The sequence below is a fragment of the Diorhabda carinulata genome, chromosome 2 (genome assembly GCF_026250575.1).
Source record: "Diorhabda carinulata isolate Delta chromosome 2, icDioCari1.1, whole genome shotgun sequence".
Classification (NCBI taxonomy): Eukaryota; Metazoa; Arthropoda; class Insecta; order Coleoptera; family Chrysomelidae; genus Diorhabda; species Diorhabda carinulata.
The window spans coordinates 34,480,666-34,504,846 of NC_079461.1; positions in this window are offsets into that span (position 1 = coordinate 34,480,666).

Sequence of the window (24,181 nt, forward strand, 5' to 3'; positions counted from 1 at the left end):
TAGTACAGATGAGTTTGAGGAATAACCCAAGAAAATGAAAAGGCAATAATTCAAATCTAAAATGGAGTCTGTCATTTTTTAGACTATTCCAGGTGCTTTATCTAACTTCGTTATCTATAACGCTTATTATATTTCTTTTGTAATTATTTATTATCTCGTGGTTTGGGTTTCCGCTACTCCAACTTCTCCGTTAATCTCATTTATGACATTTTCTCTCTTAATTATCGCAGTAACTTCTATTTTTGTTCCTCAATTAATCGTTTAACTTATTTCAATCCTTTTCTGTATTTTTCGAAGACTGATTGTGTTTTAGTTGCTACGTGTTCTTTCCATTAGTCTTCTTTCTTTTTAACTGTGTCTTTTATGGTTTTCGACCACTAATATGTTTTCTTGTGTTGCATGCTGATCATTTTCGTTGTTTCACATGCATCTATCATATTTCTCAATATATATTCTTTGTTAATGTATTTATTTCTTTCTCTTATCGTTTTTAGTATTTATTTTTATCAGTTATTTATTCGGGCTCTTTTTTATACCATTTCATCACCAGTAGGTGGTGGTAACGTCCAATTTCTGCACCTCTTTTGACCTTAATATTCTTAAGTTCTTTCCCAAATACTTTTACTTGCTAAGAAATAATCTATTTTTGATTTGTTTTGTCTCTTTGAACTTCTCTTATTATTTTATGAATTTCTTTGTATGGAATCAGCGTAGTTGTAATTACAAATCAATTTTTTCTGCACAAGCAGATATCTCCGTTATTATTTCTTTATTTCAGGTTAATCATTACTAATATATCATAGTTAGTATTGTTTATTTCCCTTTGCAATTCTTCTTATAATTTGTCTTTTTTTTTTCTTCATTCGGTCCGTATGTTATAACCAATTGGTTCTTCAGTTTCCCTTTCTTATTTTATGTTTTATTAATAAACAAAGGATAATATTTGTGTCCACCTGATAGTTCATTTAAATACAAAAAAAACAGTATGTGAGAATTAAAAACAAGTTAATAATATCAACATCTTATTTTACTGTCTAAATTTAAAACAAAAAATGAAAATTAAACATACATAAACCTTACAAGCTTCTTTTGAAAACTGTCTAAGAACAAAATATGAACAAGTTTTATACAAAACAAAATTTGATGTATATTATTAAGAGAATACGAAGTTGCATTGAATTTGAAAAATGCTACATCAAGGAAAGATAAAACATTAAGGTTATGTTGATCAATTTATTTGAAAATGTATTTAATCTACGTGTAAATTTTTCGCTTACAATTTTTTTTAAATAATCAAACAAATAACAAGCTCAAGAAATTTCATTCCAGTGCTGCGACCAGGGGTTGTAATGGTCCGTTATTTTAACGTTGTCGCGCTAAATCAACGATTGCAAGTGAATAATTGAAATAAGGACAAAAAAAAAGGCTTTTAGCACTCAAAAAGTAACGAGTGAAAAGCAATTTGTCATGAACGAGAAGAAAAGTTCTTCAACGAACGACATCTCAATCTCTTCTCGACAATAACTAACTCGGTTACTTCAAATAAGTTTCCATGAGCTTTTTTGTAAGTTATTTTGGCAACTTGAAACAAATGTTAATGCATTTCGAAGAAAGACGGACCAAACTTTAGGATTAATGAACAAAAAGATACTAATAAACTGTTGAGTATTGAAAGATTGCAATTAGGAAATTACAAGAGCTGCTGTATTATTGGAAAAGGAAGAAATTCAATTAATACAGAAACACTTTTCATATTTACCAATATAATATGTCATATCGTTAATTTGGTGAACGTTTTTCAAGTTCTAAATGATCTGTGGTATTTTGATGTGGATACTAGAAGGGGGTAATTGAAAACATAAAAATCATTGGCGCAGCATCGTAGTTTGAAATATTTTTTACCGAAATCAGATACATTATTTAATATGTTGTCATATCTACAAATAAACTGAAATTTATTCCAAATAACAATGTTTTATTGTGTATCTTATTGACACGAATCCAAAATATATATTCAACATATAATTATTGCTTTCTACTTTATAATAGGAGGAAAAAATTAGTGAAAAACCTTCTTGTCTACGTACTGATTTGAAAGGCGATCTGAACCTCCTGAAAAGTAAGATTGATCACTCTTTATTGTAAAATGAATCTATTACAATAATTTTATCGGTTGTCGTCCCAGTATGAACTGTAAAAAGTGCAGATACGTTTTCTAAATTTATATAAATAATAATCGATTACCTCACAGCAACAATAATCAAGTGGAACTTTATTTATTTTTATCCAGTTTTATATAGAAAATTACTCGCCGTTTGTATATGTATTCAAAAAGAATGGTCTACAATTTGTTCATATTTATTTAATGATTTGAAACATTACGAAAAATTTATTTTAATATGCGCAAAATGTTACCGTGAGGTTTTTAATTTTCGAACTCAATTTAAAAAATAATCAACCAGCTGTCTGTCATTTTCGATCAACAAATCTTTTCATGGAACTCAATTTCGAGCTTTATAAATAACCAGCTGTACCATTGAAAGTCAAATTTGAACAAGATTTGATACATTGTTGTGGAATGGCTTATTCTACATATTATTTCATCTACTATAGTTAGTTCGGGTGATGATATTTTAGGTATTATGGAAACATTTTTAATATTTTACCCTATTTTGGACATAAAGGTATGTTTTTTTTCCATTTTCCACTTTCTTCATCCAATACTTGTAGATAATTACACAAATAGGTTTCAAAGTGATCCACAAATCTCCAACCATCATTTTTTTATGAAACTTATGAGCCTAGAGATTGATTTTTTGATTTAGTTCTAAGCATAGTATCGGACAACTGTCTAAGTGACAAATAATGTATTCCACAGCTGCTTCCTCTGAATTACAGGATTTATACTAGGACTTCTTTGCCAAACAAATCAATTTGATATATTTATTGAGTTCACAATACCCGGAAAACAAAATATCACAGCTTTGGCTGTTTTTTCTCTTTATTTATCTGGTTTGCCTTGAATTTTGCCTAAAATATTCTAATCTATTCGCTTATTCTCAATCTAAGACTCATTTTTCCAACATAACCTACAGTTATCTACTCAAATTTCAGTAGCAGGTTGAGTTATTGATTTCAGAATGCAAAAGAAAGGGTTTTGGTTCCAATGAATGGAATTCGCGTAACTAGTTTCTCTCATTTCTTCGTCCACTCTAATGCAGCATGTTTGGGCACATACAAAATTCCACATTCAAACGAATAGTATGCAAGCTTTCACCACACATTCTTCCTCTTATGTTCAACTAATGACTGTAAATTCCTATGGCTTATACCAACTGTCCACAGGGTAGCCTGAATTTTTCCAGATATCACCACTACTAACTTTGACCACAATTAATATGTCATCTAGTACCTTAGGGATAAAAAATCCGTCGTGGATTATTCTGCGCTAAATAAGTTTGGATTTTCTCGTAAGCAACCTACACCAGCTTTTGCTTTTACTCAGAATGACTATGACTATCTTATTTCCAAGGCTAGCCTCTAGTCTTCTGTAAATCACAGAAGGTATCCCCTATTTAATTGTTGTGTTAATGATATTGTTGAATACCCATTCAACATTCCAAATTGCAATTTTTTTACCATATATTGACTTTGAGACCAAACTAACCGGAGCCTGCAACTTTATCTAGTTAGAGAGATGGATAGTTCTTTCGATGATAAAATTTGAATACCTCCTCTCTAATATAGGTATCCAAAAGCTTTTTCATTGTCACCAAAATGTTTTTAAATGATTGTTTTCCGTTTTTATGTGATCAAGTTAAAACTGTGTCGTTCTTGGATAAAATCCAGGAAAGTTGTGTGCTGGTTTTTGGAAATACTAAATCCCTCACTTTGAACTAAGATACTGGTGATTCTTTTCGATAATTGTGTTCGAAATTTCATCATTTTCTACTTTTCCATTGGTTATATTTGTAAAAAATTGTAAAAATTGCACACTTTTGTTTAGTATTGCACTTTTTTAGTTTTACTGATAAATTTTGTTTTTATATCGAAAGTTTTCAGTAAAACTTCATGCAGCTTACGAAACCAAAGATATCTATTATATATATATTTTTTTGTATATACAGAATGTAAGGATTGGTGCCTTTAAAGGTTGTTTATAATTTAAGCAAATTTTTTTTATTAAATTAAGATAAACTTAGGTATATAACGTATTTTTTGAATTGTGTATGTAAACTTTTGCAAATATATGTTGATTTCAATAAAAATTTCATGTTTTATTTCGTCTAAAATTACCCAGAAGGAATAGGAAATCACAAAACCAGATTTCGATCAAACATAATTATCAAAACCATAAACCATAGGTTCTAAAAAATCATAAAAATAGAAAGTGAATGCATTATTTTTTCTTATCTTCAAACCCCATTTTCCCTCTTCCTCTCACTTGTTAATAGCTATAAAAAAAAACATTCCGACTGTCAATTTTCATATGTTTAAACTCCGTTTTTCATATTTTCCACACTTTAATTACTAGCAATCACAGGTTACATTTTGACGATCGATATTTTCTATCTTTGAACGTCTTCTACCAGATTAGCGTTAACAAAAAAATACTGAGGTCAATTTTCCACACATTCAAGTCGCTTTTTCTATATTTTCACTACTTTTGTTACCAGTCATCAAAGGAAAAAATTGACGATAAATATTTCATATCTTCAAGCCCCATTTCCCATAATTTTCATTAATCAAAAAATACTGAGAGTAAATTTTTAATAATGGGAGCCATTTTTTAATATTTTTCAGTCGGATTTCCAACACTTTAGTCACTAACAATTACAAATAACAATCTAACAATCTATTTTTTATATCATCAATTACTTTTTTCACATTTCCAGCACTTCAATTACTGGCAATTTTTTTTATGTTTTTAAGCCTAATTTTCCATATTTCTCTCGAGTGGTTTTCAGCGCATTTTCCATATTCTTAAACATAATTTTGCATATTTTCTCAACATTTGTTAATAGCAATCATAAGAAAAATACTGAGTTTTCTACAAGTTCTCTTGTCGTTACATTTTCAGAAAGTTATTGATGATGGATTTTTCAAATCTTTGAACCACTTTTTCATGTTATTAGCTGGAAGCAATGAAAACAAAATTCTGGCGCTCTATTTTTCATATCTCAACCCTGATTTTTAATAGTAGATTTGAATCTTAGTTAATATCAAGAATAAAACAGAATGTAAACATCAATTTTCATATATTTATAACCCAGTTTCCATATTTTTACCATTTTATTTATTAGCAATCACTGACGATCAAGTTATTATACCTTTAAGCCTCATTTTTCACACTTTTCCAACTCGTTTTTCTTATTTTTATCACACAATAATAAGAGCAGATTTTTGATATTTTCAAGCCCCCCAAAACTATTCCAAACATGAAATCATAAGCTTAGTTTTTAGATCACTCCGTACACCGACAATTTCGATATTAAAATTTAATCTTAGAACACCCTATATAATTTGGTGAACTTTTAAAAATGAGAATTCTGAGGAAAATTAAAATATAAGTTAGGATATATGCTGTGATGGATTCACGCCTAGCACGGCATGATTTTTGAAATTTTTGAAATGCCAAAATTTCAGAAAAGTAAAATATATTCAGATTAATTTGTGTAAAGAATTATCAGTAACTATATCCACTATATTCGGAAATCTTGGTACAAATTTAAAAGTAAAGAGTCTTTCTCAAATTCCTTGGTCTGCTCAACATGGTGCCTTAGAGTGGTGTGGAATTTATTGCTGAGAGCAGAAATGAGAAACTGACTACACGATTTGAAGCTACGGGATTGCGGCGTTTCAGCAATTCTAGTCTTTGTTTGGAATGTAGTGAGAAGCTTCAAGAAACTCAAGCTCATTTATCATCCGTCGTGCAGTTCTAAAATTCTCTGGCTCTATTCCTTCGGGATATGAGAGACAGATAATTTTCCGAATATGGAGAAAACGCTAAAACACTCTCAGCCAAGTGTGCTACAGCCAGATGAAAGAATAGCTTTTCCTGGACAAGAAAATTTCTACATAAATTTGCTGGACGTGAAAGTGCATATGCAAAGCTTCGAGAAAATTTCAAATCCTTCGATAATAGACGAATTGAAAAATGTTGCCAATAAACTAGTCGACAAGTATCCCGGCGATTTGGAAAATGAATGTATTTATTCCCATTTAGTTGTACGCAGGAAGTATATTCAACATTCACCCAAATTTTGATATTTCCTTATGTATTTTTTGATTATTTCGACTACAAATTGTTCAAAAGAAAAATCTTTTTCTTTGTTGAAAAGAGTAAAACTATTTACGTGGAAGTATGAGTCAAGATAGACTTAATTCTCTTGCAATACTGTCTATTCAAACTCAACTAGTCCAAGAAATTAATCATGGTGATATTTTTGTGCAGAACAAAGACAGGAAAAGTAAATTTTAAAATTGATTAATATTAAAAAAACCATATTTATTAATTTGTCGTTAATTACTTATGTATCTCTAATATTTATCAGTTATAATTAAAAATTTTATTCCAACGAAATACATTGATTTCAAATTTTGAATAAAAATAATCCGTCACTGGATATATGATATTGAATTGAGTTATGAATAGCATTGGAAATGAGATAAAAAACGACGATATTTTAATCCAAATTTTGTGATTACTTTCGTATCCATATTAGCGAGATATTCTGACAAAGAAACTTTTTAAAGACAAAACAATTAACATGGTTCAACAAGCACCAAATGTCGCGAAGCACGCTACGCAATAAAATGTCAAATATCCTTAATACATTTTAGTTTTAAGCGGAACCAAGACTTTTTAATGGACATGCTTCGAATTTTGCAGGACTCTGAATATTTGCGCGGATCTCTTCGCCCATTGATTTTTGTTCTATAAAATTACGTTGAAGCATTTCGTGCAATCGCATTTACTGGAAGTGCTTTACAAACAAGGCATCATTTTGTACTTTTTTTGTGATCGGCTCTCCGAACGATAATACAGGACCGTCGACGGATATATAGACAATCGGAATTATTGTTTTTCGCTATTATTCAGTTCAATAAAAGACTTTCATCTAATGTACGAACTAGAATGCGCGGCTATGCGTCATTTCGATCTATAGGCAACTTTTAACCACAACACCACCAATAATTTGGTAACAACTAAAGGACTTGTACCAGAATACTCTCCATCTCCTACTATATTCTAAATAAATTTGATAGTATGAGAATTTTAGTCAGAAATAAACATCTATACTCAATTAATTTTGCAAGATGGTCTCAGAAGTGCCTGGGCCTACAAAAAAAGATAATAAACTTGTTCATTGTTGGAAAATTATTCACCAAAATGGTGCATGTGTAGAAATTCAAACTTTAAATCATTAACTTTGGCCATTGCATTAAATGATGTATGAGCTGGTGCTAAATCTTGATGAACCAACACTTTCTTCTTAGCCAAATGTGGCCGTTTTTGCTTGATTTCTTCGTCCAAACGTTGATAGCTTTTCCTTTTTTGGAGCCCGTTCTCCCTTTTCAGTCCATTGTTTTGATTGTTCTTTTGATTCGGATGGAAACATCTTCACGAGACTACTTTTGTTCAATTGTGAGCTAACGCCTCAAATTTTCAGCCTCAGATTGTTCTGAAATATCATCCTGCATCAAAGGAAATGATGGTTGGACTTGTAAACAGCTATCAACTTCCAAACAACAGATTATGATTTGTCCAAATGCCACTAATTGTTATAGTTCATTAAATTTTTCTTGATACACATACCAACAACTTCTTCAACGTGAAGTATAAAGTCGAGAAAGTTTTTGATAAGGCAGGTAGATGGTACGTTCTTCATAAGTCTTCGAGATCCACCCAACTGTACCTCTTAAGGGTTTGTTATTTACCCTTTTAAGAAAAGTGATCAATACCCAAAAGCACCGCATTACCTTAATCGAAAACAGTGAGCGACTCCTTCACATTCAACCATCTTATTATTAAGTATATTTTGGAATCTTTCGACTTGGATCAAAACAAAGAAACAAAATTAAACGTAGACGTTTTACTTTGTCGCTAAACAGTCTTTCGGCTTGATCTTTGGTGGTGTGTTGTGTTTTGTATTTGCCAATTCAATTTTTCATTTCAATGATTCTATTCAATCATTTTTGATTGTAAATATTGAAGGTTTTACATGATTGATCCGAACTTTTTATTTCTACGATGTTCCTTGTTTTTATAATAGATTCATTGTATAAATTTCCAGCGATCGCGATGAAGATGTCTTCTAAGATGTCCTTCCTCAAACTACCTTCTCAAAGCACTATAATTGAGTATTGTCTGGTCTTGAACGGCCAACGAGCACGAGTCTTAAACCGAGCATATAATACAGTTGGTACGTTTAATGTGGAAAAGCCTCTTCGGCTTCTAAAAATTCCTTTCGTGTACGAATGAGCTTAAGTTCGAAGATAGAAAAGAAGTTATGAAACGCGTGACTTAATTTGATCGAAACTTTGAATTTCAAGCTTCTTTTAAACGTATTATAAAACCGGCTGTAATATCGTCTTAAGACGGATCTGTGTAATGATCATGGCTATCATTTGATGAAAATAGTTGAGTGACAGTAATAAAAGTGTATTACTGTCGAAGATGGTTAGTTGGTTAGTTTTATAGAACGCAGATTGTCGAGTGTTATTTTTACATTACAACTGCAAATATTCTAACACGCTTAGTGCACTTTAGACTGAAAACAAATTATTTACATACTTTGTAAATATCTCTATAATGACGTTATTATCTGTTACGAGCATTAAACGTATTTTTATGAGTATGCTGCAATAAACAATACATCATAAATAAAATAAGTACTAAGCTTCATAATTAAACGAATGAGATTGACGCTGTAATTATTTATTATACACCAAATCTAGCGATTTTTCTAGTTATTTCCTATTTTGAGGAACAGAAAAAAGTCGCGGGGCTATAGATCCGTCGAATAGAGTGGTTCTAGTACCACTAGAATATTTTTAGAAGTTAAAAACTGTAGTTCCAAAGTGTATTGTCGAATTTTTAGCTGCGCGATGCAGATGAGGGAAGTCTTCTAGGTTTAATTCGCGAATTTCAGGTTGTTCAAAGTCTTTTCTCTCTTACAACGCAGATAAAGAAAGATAAAGTCTTATTTTACGATTTTTCCACTGCTAAAAGTCTTTCTTTTTGTCCATCCATATCCGCAGTTAACACCAGGCAGTTTCTGAAAATTCTGACTTTGAGGAGGCCACTACAATGCAGATTAAAGGAGCTTCCCAGAAGTTTTCTCTTAATTTTTGAACTTTTGGTTGTTAAAAGTCTTTCTGTCCATCTATATCTGCCCTACTCACCATTATCAACAACAGGCAACTTCAGACTATTGTGAAAATTATAACTTTTTGAAGAGCAGTGCAATGCAAATAGAAGAAGGTTTCTAGAAGTTAATTCGCGAGTTTCGGGCTGCTCAAAGTCTCCACTCTCTAACCACATCCTTTACAATGCATATAAAAGAAATCTTCCAGATGATGTTACCCTTATTTTGTGAGTTTTCCACTGCTAAAAGTCTTTCTTTTTGTCCATCCATATCCGCAGTACTCACCAGAGTTAACACCATGCAGCTTCTGACTTTGAGGAGGCCACTACAATGCAGATGAAAGGAGCTTTCCAGAAGTTTTCTCTTAATTTGTGAACTTTTGGTTGCTAAAAGTCTTTCTGCCCATAATTAACAATAGGCAAATTATAACTTTAAGAAAATCAGTGCAATACAAATGGACGAAAGCTTCTAGAAGTTGTCGCTCTTAATTCGCAAGTTTGCGGCTGCTCAAAGTCTTAACTGTCTATCTAGATCCACAACAACAATGCAGATGAAAGTACCCTTCCAGAAATCGTCTTTCAATTTTTGAACTTTTGGTTGTTAAAAGTCTTTCTGTCCATCTATATCTGCCCTACTCACCATTATCAACAACAGGCAAGTTCAGACTATTCTGAAAATTATAACTTTGAGAAGAGCAGTACAATGCAAATGGAAGAAGGTTTCTACAAGTCAATTCGCGAGTTTCGGGCTGCTCAAAGTCTCCTCTCTCTAACCACATCCTTTACAATGCAGATAAAAGAAATCTTCCAGATGTTGTTACCCTTATTTTGTGAGTTTTCCACTGCTAAAAGTCTTTCTTTTTGTCCATCCATATCCGCAGTGCTCACCAGAGTTAACACCAGGCAGTTTCTGAAAATTCTGACTTTGAGGAGGCCACTACAATGCAGATGAAAGGAGCTTTCCAGAAGTTGTCAATTAGAAAGTATTTTTAATTTGAACAAGTTCATACCAATTGTGAAAAAAAAATATTGTGTCCAGCTAGATATAAATTTTTTAATCAATTCGCCGTCCACATATATTCGATATTCACTTATAGGTATACGTTGTAATTAAATTTTTTGCTCATAAATCAGCGACAGTTTAAAATGAAAACGAATCATTGAAAAGATGCAATTAACATTATAATAGGTTATTAAAAACAATTGTGGTTTATTAAATAATAATGTTATGGCATACGGACGGCTCTTCAAAAATTTTGATCCGGTGTAAGTCGAATCGCCTCCGACTTATAACGATAAATATCTCATGATAGTTATCTGCCGGTTAATTGTCGGCTTACCTCTCTTCTGCGTGCTCAAGATATTATAATATATATATGTGTCTACAGGTGAGACCAGCAAGAGCTTGACCTACATCACCAAAGCACGCGTTTAGCTCTTCAACATGTGCTGCTCTTTCCCCAGGTGAATGTTCAACAAGTACGCATAATTTTCTTTATAAGCCGATTGGCACATCGGTGACTTGCCCTGTTTAAATACGGCTTAATATTAAACTGTGATACAAATCGAGAATCGATAACAAGATTGTGTTGATTAACGACAAAAACGTGCAACAGGAAACTGATCGAGAATGGAAGAAAAGCAGAAGAAAGAACAATAAAAGCAGAACGGATCAAAAATATGCTTTTTTCAACTAAATCTATAGATGTTATTATTCTTATAGCTAAAGATTCATTTTTAATTTTGTATATATATAATTGTGATAGGCTGAAAAATAGTTTATGTTTAGTTTTTTAGGTAAAGAGGTGGAAATTATCGTAAATTATAACACAAAAACCCCTGCTGCTTTTGTAGTTTTGTATATTCTTGATTTACTCAAAAACTACTGGACAGATTTTCACGCAGTTTTCACCAATAGATAGAGTGATTCAAAAGGAAGATTTTAGATATATATGTCAAGATTTTTAGGTAAAGTGGTAGAAATTACCGTATATTATAACACAAAGACCCCTGCTGTTTTGGTAGTTTTGTATATTCTTGATTAACTCAAAAACTACTTGACAGATTTTCACGCGGTTTTCACTAATAGATAGAGTGATTCAAAAGGAAGATTTTAGATATATATGTCAAGATTTTTAGGTAAAGTGGTGGAAATTACCGTATATTATAACACAAAGACCCCTGCTGCTTTTGTAGTTTTGTATATTATTGATTAACTCAAAAACTACTGGACAGATTTTCACGCAGTTTTCACAAATAGATAGAGTGATTCAAAAGGAAGATTTTAGATATATATGTCAAGATTTTTAGGTAAAGTGGTAGAAATTATCGTATATTATAACACAAAGACCCCTGCTGTTTTGGTAGTTTTGTATATTCTTGATTAACTCAAAAACTACTGGACAGATTTTCACGCGGTTTTCACCAATAGATAGAGTGATTCAAAAGGAAGATTTTAGATATATATGTCAAGATTTTTAGGTAAAGTGGTGGAAATTACCGTATATTATAACACAAAGACCCCTACTGCTTTTGTAGTTTTGTATATTCTTGATTAACTCAAAAACTACTGGACAGATTTTCACGCGGTTGTCACCAATAGATAGAGTGATTCAATAGGAAGATTTTAGATATATATGTCAAGATTTTTAGGTAAAGTGGTGGAAATTACCGTATATTATAACACAAAGACCCCTACTGCTTTTGTAGTTTTGTATGTTCTTGATTAACTCAAAAACTACTGGACAGATTTTCACGCGGTTGTCACCAATAGATACAGTGATTCAATAGGAAGATTTTAGATATATATGTCAAGATTTTTAGGTAAAGTGGTGGAAATTACCGTATATTATAACACAAAGACCCCTGCTGCTTTTGTAGTTTTGTATATTCTTGATTAACTCAAAAACTACTTGACAGATTTTCACGCGGTTTTCACTAATAGATAGAGTGATTCAAAAGGAAGATTTTAAATATATATGTCAAGATTTTTAGGTAAAGTGGTAGAAATTACCGTATATTATAACACAAAGACCCCTGCTGCTTTTGTAGTTTTGTATATTCTTGAATAACTCAAAAACTACTGGACAGATTTTCACGCAGTTTTCACAAATAGATAGAGTGATTCAAAAGGAAGATTTTAGATATATATGTCAAGATTTTTAGGTAAAGTGGTGGAAATTACCGTATATTATAACACAAAGACCCCTGCTGCTTTTGTAGTTTTGTATATTCTTGATTAACTCAAAAACTACTTGACAGATTTTCACGCGGTTTTCACTAATAGATAGAGTGATTCAAAAGGAAGATTTTAAATATATATGTCAAGATTTTTAGGTAAAGTGGTAGAAATTACCGTATATTATAACACAAAGACCCCTGCTGCTTTTGTAGTTTTGTATATTCTTGAATAACTCAAAAACTACTGGACAGATTTTCACGCAGTTTTCACAAATAGATAGAGTGATTCAAAAGGAAGATTTTAGATATATATGTCAAGATTTTTAGGTAAAGTGGTGGAAATTACCGTATATTATAACACAAAGACCCCTGCTGCTTTTGTAGTTTTGTATATTATTGATTAACTCAAAAACTACTGGACAGATTTTCACGCAGTTTTCACAAATAGATAGAGTGATTCAAAAGGAAGATTTTAGATATATATGTCAAGATTTTTAGGTAAAGTGGTAGAAATTACCGTATATTATAACACAAAGACCCCTGCTGTTTTGGTAGTTTTGTATATTCTTGAATAACTCAAAAACTACTGGACAGATTTTCACGCAGTTTTCACAAATAGATAGAGTGATTCAAGAGGAAGATTTTAGATATATATGTCAAGATTTTTAGGTAAAATGGTGGAAATTACCGTATATTATAACACAAAGACCCCTACTGCTTTTGTAGTTTTGTATATTCTTGAATAACTCAAAAACTACTGGACAGATTTTCACGCAGTTTTCACAAATAGATAGAGTGATTCAAGAGGAAGATTTTAGATATATATGTCAAGATTTTTAGGTAAAATGGTGGAAATTACCGTATATTATAACACAAAGACCCCTACTGCTTTTGTAGTTTTGTATATTCTTGAATAACTCAAAAACTACTGGACAGATTTTCACGCAGTTTTCACAAATAGATAGAGTGATTCAAGAGGAAGATTTTAGATATATATGTCAAGATTTTTAGGTAAAATGGTGGAAATTACCGTATATTATAACACAAAGACCCCTACTGCTTTTGTAGTTTTGTATATTCTTGAATAACTCAAAAACTACTGGACAGATTTTCACGCAGTTTTCACAAATAGATAGAGTGATTCAAAAGGAAGATTTTAGATATATATGTCAAGATTTTTAGGTAAAATGGTGGAAATTACCGTATATTATAACACAAAGACCCCTACTGCTTTTGTAGTTTTGTATATTCTTGAATAACTCAAAAACTACTGGACAGATTTTCACGCAGTTTTCACAAATAGATAGAGTGATTCAAAAGGAAGATTTTAGATATATATGTCAAGATTTTTAGGTAAAGTGGTGGAAATTACCGTATATTATAACACAAAGACCCCTACTGCTTTTGTAGTTTTGTATATTCTTGATTAACTCAAAAACTACTGGACAGATTTTCACGCGGTTGTCACCAATAGATAGAGTGATTCAAGAGGAAGATTTTAGATATATATGTCAAGATTTTTAGGTAAAGTGGTGGAAATTACCGTATATTATAACACAAAAACCCCTGCTGCTTTTGTAGTTTTGTATATTCTTGATTTACTCAAAAACTACTGGACAGATTTTCACGCAGTTTTCACAAATAGATAGAGTGATTCAAAAGGAAGATTTTAGATATATATGTCAAGATTTTTAGGTAAAGTGGTGGAAATTACCGTATATTATAACACAAAGACCCCTACTGCTTTTGTAGTTTTGTATATTCTTGATTAACTCAAAAACTACTGGACAGATTTTCACGCGGTTGTCACCAATAGATAGAGTGATTCAAGAGGAAGATTTTAGATATATATGTCAAGATTTTTAGGTAAAGTGGTGGAAATTACCGTATATTATAACACAAAAACCCCTGCTGCTTTTGTAGTTTTGTATATTCTTGATTTACTCAAAAACTACTGGACAGATTTTCACGCAGTTTTCACAAATAGATAGAGTGATTCAAAAGGAAGATTTTAGATATATATGTCAAGATTTTTAGGTAAAGTGGTAGAAATTACCGTATATTATAACACAAAGACCCCTGCTGTTTTGGTAGTTTTGTATATTCTTGATTAACTCAAAAACTACTGGACAGATTTTCACGCGGTTGTCACCAATAGATAGAGTGATTCAAAAGGAAGATTTTAGATATATATGTCAAGATTTTTAGGTAAAGTGGTGGAAATTACCGTATATTATAACACAAAAACCCCTGCTGCTTTTGTAGTTTTGTATATTCTTGATTTACTCAAAAACTACTGGACAGATTTTCACGCAGTTTTCACAAATAGATAGAGTGATTCAAGAGAAAGATATAGATGTATGATTTGACAGGGCTTCTTGGTGAATTAGTGGAAATAACCACATATTATCAAATAAAGACCTGTATTGCCTCTGCGGTTCGGTATTTTCACGAAGTTCTCATAGATAGAGTGATTCATGAAGAAGATTTTAATGCATCTAAATGTTCTTGATTTTAGGTCTCTTCTGTTTTAAAATTCAAAATAAAAGATAAAATTTGACTTTTCTTTAAGGCTTTATCAAAATATTTTGAATATCAAAATCAAGTTTTAACTAGATTTATTGACTTAATGACTTGAAAAACGTAACAATTAAAATAACTGAATTAATTCCCATTATTTTTTTTTCAAAAATTTGAGGAAAAATGTCGAGAAAGAACTGAATCACTTTTTAATAAATGCGAAGAGAAAAATATTAATAACCTAATATTAAAACAACAACCTATTGCTAAAAATACAAATGAAATAAAATCAAAATGTTAGTTAATTAAACATTGTAAGTGTATTAGAAAACATGCGACTTTTGAGAGATCCATTTATTACCGTAATTACGTTACTTAATTAATAAATAGAACGATTTCAATTGATTCAAACATCAAACATCATCAAGTTCTGCGCACAGCCAACTCACAGGCCTGTGCGTAATAATCCGGAAAGATTAGTTAATTTTTTTCTCAGGTTTCCCTAAGACTTTAGACAAAAAAGAAAATATTTTTGAAACGAGAGAATTAGGAGTATTTGATAAGTATTTTTAGTTTTACCAAAGGACACTTTGGGCCGGAAATAAAAAATATTTTCTAATTTGAATTTGCAACCACGGTTTCAATTAATATCTTTTTATCGAATCAACCGGAAAATTCGGGGTTTGGATTTTCAGAAAGAGCATTGAAAATCCAAAATATTTGCTATAAGGCTTTTCCACATTTACTAAGCCGTACTTGATTTGTTAGATTTCTTTAACTCACCTACTCCACCTATAGATTTGTAATCATATTCTCTCTCGTATTTAAATGGTTAAATTCCACATCTTAATATACAATATATTCTCTATACGGATGCCTCCAAAGCTGAATCCGGTGTGGGTTGCGCAGTCACTACAAACCACGAACTCATAAGTTCTTTCCGCTTACCCTCGACGTGTAGTGTTTACACTGGTGAACTATACAGTATCCTTCAAGCCTTCAAATATATTTCTTCTCCCCATAAACATGTACTGACTCTCTTTCATCCATACAGTCAATCGCAACCATATTCACCGATCATCCAGTATTCCAAAACAGTCTCTCTCATCCGGCTTCCATCGCACACTGGAATTGCTGGAAACGAATGTGCCGATCGCCAAAGAAGCCACAAAGAATCATCCTGAAATCCCAGTTCAGCTGGCCAATGATTTGAAGATTAACTTCAAACACCTCATTAAAAAATCTTGGCGCGATACATGGAGCAAGAGTACTACAGGACTACTCCTATTTTTGAATAGGAGAGAAGTTGTGACAATAAGAAGACTTCGCATCAACCACACGAAAATTACTCACGGCTATTTGATGTCGTCAGAGAGTCGTCCTTGTCAAGTTCCTGTGACTGTTAAGCACATCCTCATCGACTGCAGAGAATATTCTACCGCGTATCAACAGTTTGATATAAAAACCAACCTCAAGGAGACACACTTAAATGCCCGACGGAAATAAGGAAAAACATGCCACCAAGCTGTATAAGAAAATATAATTTAATTTATGCATTGTAATAGATTTTGTAACAGTCCTGTATTTAACTTATGATTGTTTTTGTGTGCCAATGACCAGCGGTGTCGAGGCACGTTAAACTGAAAGAAAAAATAGATTTTCAAATAAGTAATTATTTCAAGAAGAAACATAATGTTAATAATATGTAAAACCAACCGTATACAGTTTGTTAATACTTTGTTGTACCGTTCTCGTTTTGAAATAGAAACTAAATATTCAAAACTCTAATTATTTCTTGCATAAACAAATCATTAAAATGACTTGTACGACCGTTCGGTTTTCGTACATCATTATTAACTATCAGCTACTTATAGTTATAGAATATGGTTGTAACATATCTGACTGAACGAGAAAAAAAAATTCCCGATGACAAATGGTCTTCTCATGACTGCTATTTCGATTGTGTATCGCATTTAATGCCACTCATTAACATAAACTTATGTAATAACAATGAAGCATTTATATGTCGCATTATTCCCAATATGATTTATGTTCGTTTCGAAGATTCTCCGATATATTCAATATTGTAATTCGTTTCAAATTTAGTCATTTGCTTTCTATTGAAATTAATTATAACGGATGTGAAAAATTATAATACAAATGTCACTTTCAATGGATATTATAAGTATGGTATTGTGGTTGTGGCGTCGTCCAGAAAAATAAAAATTCTACTTTTTTTAAACTGTCCGTTACTAAAATTGATTCATTACGCGGTTGAGCTTATGAATACAAAGAGAACCTGTACAGTGTGTCTCTCCAAGACCTTCAAAGCAAATCGTTTACTCGAAACTCATAAGTCAATATTACGAATTACGTGGATGGTCCCAGAAATATCTGGACTGACTTAGAGATGGTGGTAGTTACTTCAAGTTTGAAGACGCCACGTTGTTTAGTATTTCACTTTACACCGAAAACAAAGTATTATTGCAAAGTTTGGGTGAAAAAATCAAGCAGAACATTCTCTAACATCTTTTTTGAATACAACTTCATGTCTATTTTTAAATTTGTAAGTTATCCCTTATTTTCTGCAAAGTTTTTGACGCTTAGAATAATCGCTAACTTTTTTCCTTTTTCCACCAATAGACACTTTCTGTCCTCTACACTGTCTTAACCAAAAGATCAGTACAACTGTTTGAATTGTAGAAAGTACTCGGAATAATTATAAATTATTTTGTATCACTTGTATCAGTTAGGAAATTGTTTATTTTTACTTATGGAATTTTTTATTAGTGACAACCACGATGCAATATTGGTCTATATTGATCTTGCAAGAAATTGCCTTGCATCATGTCAAGCGGCCTTTATATCTTAAAAATGTAAATTCAATTTTAGTTTTGATTATATCATAATGAGATTGTGTACTTATCATTCATTTTAGCCAATTGTTTCTTAATATTTAACTATCCATATCTGATTTTTTACAACGATTGTAATTTCTCTCAAAAATGGATTTATTTAAAATAATATCAATAATCGGGCGTAGTCTGCACTGGATTACATCCCTCGAGGTGTCATAATCCATTTAAAAGTGATTATTTTTTAGGTAAAGAGGCTTTACAAGTTGTCTCAAATATCTTAACTAATACCATGTCCATTTCATTAACGGTGTGTTTGTAAATTAGAATCAATAAATGTGAAATCCTAAATGATTTGTTTCATTTCCGTAATAGAACCTACAGTCGACTTTTATTTTCATGAAAAATACGTTTTCTAAATATTTCAAGAGTTGTTTTCCTTGAAATTAATTTTTTATTAGTGTGAAACAAAAGTGTAAAACATCAAAAATGTTTTTTCTCTTCACTATATTGAACAAAAGGATTTTAATTCTGTTTTGAAGGACGTGACTTATAAAAAGATATGGATTGCCCTTGAAGACTTTTTGTAAGTCAACTTACTACCCATGGACCATATAAAATGTATATTTTATTTACTTAAAAACCAAGATTTCAGATTTACCGCCTTTTTCTGGCGAATAAAACAAATTATTTGAGAAAATTAAAAATTTACTGTCAACTGTCAACTGTCAACAATGAAGTGGCTAGTGTCACATTTAAGGTTAAGTTGAAGTTGTCTACTCCAGAGCGTCCCGAAAGTGTTTTGCAGAACGCAACTTTCGGTATGTAAATAAATACAGAACAACTCTCAGATGGCCAGATGGCGTCGTCTAAAAAATATTTCATTACCAAAAGTAAGATATAATACAGTCTGTATCTTTGATTAAGTATTGCAATACACAATTCATAGAACGTAGCATTCAATAATTGAAATTTGTGACGGTTTCTTTGAGCTCCACTTTAGTTAGGAGCGCCACTGCTTCCGTTCAGAACTGCTCGCTGCTAGGTCAGAACTCTATGGAGGGTATCGAAAATTAGAATTGCCAAAGGAGTCATTGACTTACACAAGCGCTGTATGGACTGGCATTCGTTTTAATATCTCTCCAAAAGCATTACAAAATTTCACAATATGAACTCGCTGAACATTGTGGTCTGTAGCAACAGATCTGCGTCCTAAACCTCAACTACATCATTCATGAAAGTGTCAATATACACTTGATTCATTCTTCGATGAATTTCCGCTTCAATGTTGCCTTCTGCCTACAAGAAACGAATAACAGCTCGCAATTCGCACTTAGCGGGAGAATCAATAGAGATACCCATGTTTTTGTGACTGACCAGCGTCCAGGTCGCCCAGTGACTGTTTTAACTCCGGAAACACTGAACAAAATTCACCATATTGTTCGTGCAGATCGTCGAATCAGCATCCAGATGATTGCAGAGACTTTAAACGCCGATGAAGAAAAATTTTACACGAGGAATGTACACATGACAAAAGTCTGTTTGAAGTTATTGCCAAAAAATTTGACTTCTGACCAAAAGCTGTTGCGTCAACGGGTCTGCTCAGATTTCCTTGAAAGGTTAGAAAAAGATCTGCTTTGAAAGGGACCAGATTTGGGTCGATGGAAGTCGTGAAGCAAAGAAAGGCAGAGCTCCTAAAGGTCCACACCAAAGAAGACTTCCAGCTGTATCGATCAATGGAAAAAAAGTATTGAATGGTGTATATTGAAGGGGAGCATTCGAATGTAGTATAGTTTTTATAACAAAACCCTTTTTCGTAACCAGTCTCGTTATTTATTAGCCAGACCTCGTATATCATTTTGTTCGATAACGAATATTCTTAAATAACGCTAAATACCTGAGTGAATGAAATTGATGGAAACGAAAAGAAATATAAGTAGTTTTTCGTCGTTTCCTGGTAGGATGTGACTACCAAAGAGACCCGACTCGTCCAAGGCATCACGTCTTGGTTTTCTTCTTATTCTTGTTCTTCGTCTGTCACCGCGCTCACGAAGAACGATAAAAGTAAATGAAAAAATTACAAAGTTCGATGTAGAGATGTTTCATAGAGAAGTAACTGTTACTTTTTCATGAATTATTGATTTAGAAGACTATATCAATATTTGGATTTATCTATTGTTCGAAAATAGTAAAAAATACGTTAACTAAAATTCCTCCGACATCTTTTGGTTTTGAGCTGCTAGTAAGAAGTCGGATTTTCAGTTTATCACCTCTTAACTATAATAAAGGTAATTTTGAACAAGCTGCATCACAATACATGTTCTACGTAAGATGTTCTGTTGAACAGATGTATATTGTTTAATTAACCACGTACCTTAACTTGGCTGTACAAGTTGAACGTTTTGAACGTCCGGTTTAGGCATGAACACCCAATATAAATAAAAAAATTAACTATAAAGTTTTGGCCAACGAAGTCGCATTTGAAATTTCAACAGAGCAGTGCTTATAAGTCAACATATACTGTTTGTAATTTTAAAATTGTTAAGGATTATCTACGAAAATCTGCGTGACGAAAAAACTAGTGCTTGAAACTTTTTAAAAACAATATTTCATACAAGATAGTGCCACTTGTCAAGACAAAATGTTAAATCAAATCCTTTTGTGTCACTATGAATATTAGAAAATAGTAAATACCCACCTCTAATAGAAAACGTGATAAATACTATAATAACAGCGACAACGATACCCAACGGGAATCCCATTCCACTTATTTGACACGATCGATTCCATCTCTAACAAAGAAGCAGCGAAAAATGTACCGTGTCGGTCGTGGTGGCGATATCAAAGTTCATTATCGGTACTGGGTAACGTACCTAATCAGGAATATATCGTTTAATTTGATGCGTGAAGACACGCGGCATCTTGTATATGGAAAATAGCGCCCATTGCGACAATCTCAGAGACCACTAATTAGACTCATTATCAGCTAAGGACATGATTTCATGGAACCATCGCTAAGCGAGCACGTCCAATCACAGTCCGAGGTTTTGTGCAAACTATTCGTTCGCAATTACGCGCTGTTTTCTTAAAATGTAGTTATTACATCTAAGGTAACAATTGCGTCTCTGTTTTTCGTTTCTTTTTTTTTTATATATATAAACTCGTGGCCATAAATAACGCATCACCCTTTATTTCAATATCGAAACCTAAAATGTTAATTTCTTATAACAAAAAGTTGAAGTATCTTAAATGTTAGCGATAAAATGTAGCAAAATTTCTTATCAGCAAGTAATTGTTTTTATGGTTTTTCAAAATTTTAATTTTATGCATTTTTCTTTCATTCTATTGTTGTACCATCTTGTGGACAGCAGTAATTTAAGTCAATCAAAGTTGTTAAAGTCGAAACTAGTTAAACAAAAAATGAATAGAGTTAGGGAGTTAAGTAAACGCGAAGCTGAAAGAATAGCCGAGTTAGTTGAACAGGAAGAAATTCATCGTGAAGTGTCAAATCTGTTTGGCGTACACCACACAACCATTGGCAGATTGATGCAAAGATTTCGAAATACCGGTTCGCATTTTAGGAGGCCTGGATGAGGACGTCCTTCAGTTTTAACTCCTCGAGATGACCGTTTCTTGCAATTAAATCCATTAAGACAAGTGTCGAGCTCAACAGCCTTTCACGACAAGTCCGAAATGTAAATATTTCTGATTGATCAATAAGAAGACATCATCAGAATGCTGGTCTACACAGCAGGCACCTTTGCTAACCAGGCAGCATCGTGTTGCTAGATTAAGATTTGCAAGGCAACTTTTAGATTGGAATTTAAAAAATTGGTGCCAAATTTTATTTACTGATCAGACAAGGAACAGTCTAAGAGATCCAAAAGGACGTAATCAAATTCGAAGACGGGAGGGTCTATCATGTTTTGGGGAGGAATTTGTTTTGATGCCCGCACAGAATTAGTGTCTTTTCCTAGACGCAGCAAGATACATAACTGACATTCTTGAAAATCACGTCGTTCCGTTTGGGTCATCTATTGGTGATGATTATCGATTAATGCATGAAAATGCTGGACCACTCGTTAAGGCAGATGTTCTGAATTACCTAAACGGAGTAGGAATTCATACCGTGGACTGGACACCAAGATCTGAATCCTATCGAGCATGTGTGGGACATTTTAAAACGCCGCATTCGTCGTCGAAATCCATCTCCTCAAAATTTAAATGAGCTTGAGCAGGCGGCATTAGAGCAATGGGATAACATACCTCAAGAAGTGATACAGCATCTAATTGAAAGCATGCCCAGGAGAATGTTAGCAACAATTACATGCAGAAGCGGAAATACACGCTACTAGCAATTAGAATGCAAGTTTTACTTAAGAAAATTTGGTTTTATTGCAATATTTTTATTTTTTCACTCATTAAAAACCAATTAAAATCACTACACATTTCTTATTGTTGCGCCAAAATGATTGAAAAGAAGTTAAACAATAACAATATTAATTTAAATTTATCAAACAAAAAAATATTTTCAGAAATCGGGGTTGTGCGTTATTTTGGATCGCGAGTGTATATAGGGTGATTTTTTTCTCATACCGTTACCAACATTTTCAAACATACATGATACGTCCTATATTTAATCAAATTTTTGTTTTACAAATGGAAAATTAGGTCAACTTTGAATGAGGTTTCATCTACTTTGATTCTATCATTTTTGAGATATTTCGCATTTTGCTGAAATTAAGAGTTTAATCTCAATCAATTAAGTTAAGCATGGCTCAAACTGTCCGTTTTGTTGATGGTTTTACACGAACCGGTCCAGTTCAACTCAACGCTGTTGTCCATTTGTGTGTACCAGTGGCGTACACTCTAAATGTTCAAATGCACCTACCCAATCTATTTTCACAAACATAGCTATATAACATGTCCCCACCTTCACGAAATTAAGTTATCGAGGAATTGAAAACTGTCAGTAATCCATAAAAAAAACGCTTAGCTCAGAAAAAAATCCTGAAATTAAAACTGAATCTAAAACATATGAGGATAAAACTATAAAACCCTAAAAACCACCACCAAAATCCAACTTAAATATAGCAATTGTAGAAAGATTTCAGTTAACAGTATTTAAAATTGTTGTAAATGCTTCATGGTATGTACTCGAAAGCGTTATTGCTTGTGACCTTCAAATTTAGTGTTGAAAAGAGTCTCAAGAAGTTAAAAAAGAATGTCACTTCTCCTAGAACTATTCTCGCCGCATTGAAACCAGTCCCAAGGCATTGGCTCAACCTCTAGTGAAACCCCCTCAACCAACTTTTGCAGACTTGCGATGTAATGGCCTCGATTTAGCGATAAACATTTTTGTATCCCTATATATTTTATTACAAAAAAAGGTACCGATGGCGCAGAAATAATTTATGTTGGATTTTATTTCTGAAGAAACCTTTCGAACTATCATTTCCAGATCACTTGAAATTTTTTAAATGTAGAAAATTATTTCATAAAATTCAAATAATATAGAGTACCGTATTTTTGTTGCTGTTGTCCTGTTTCATTAAACCGATTTTCTTTGTTATCGCACGGTCGAAATCTCATACAAGCCGCAGAAGTGAATAAAGGATTACGTTTACCTGGGCGTGTGCCTCGGTTCCCACATGTTGCGTCTGTTATACGTCTCATTATAAGGACCCTATACCCGGTGTCCCTCAAGAAACTAACTCGCGAAAATTTCATCCATTCAATAGTCATGTGTCTTTGAGTGAGTTTGAGTAAATACGACGAGACAATTGTTAAGTTAAAAAGCATTTCCTATGTAACATTGGATAACTCAGTCTTCAGTTACCCTAAAAACGGAATAAAAAGGAAGAGATAACAGGCACGTTAAGTGTAGACATTAAAAAAATAGACAAATCGTAACTATTGATCATAAAAGTGAGACAAAAGGAATCGAAGGAAAGATCTTGGAAAGTGAAATCTATTCAGGGCTTGTATTATTTGTTTGAACGAAAACATCGAGCAAAAACGGCCGTATTTGCTTCAGTAATTGTGTCAGCTGTATTCTGTTCCAAAAAGAAAATTGTTGTTGTTACTATTCAATAACTGGAACGACAACACAGCAAAAATAACAAAATATATATAAATAAACACGTGATCCCGATATGTGGTCGGTTATTATCAAAAAAGATATCAAAAAGACAACACGCCTAAAGGACTTATTGGTCAAAGCTGGAGAAAGTAGATTTGGCTGAAAAGCAAATAT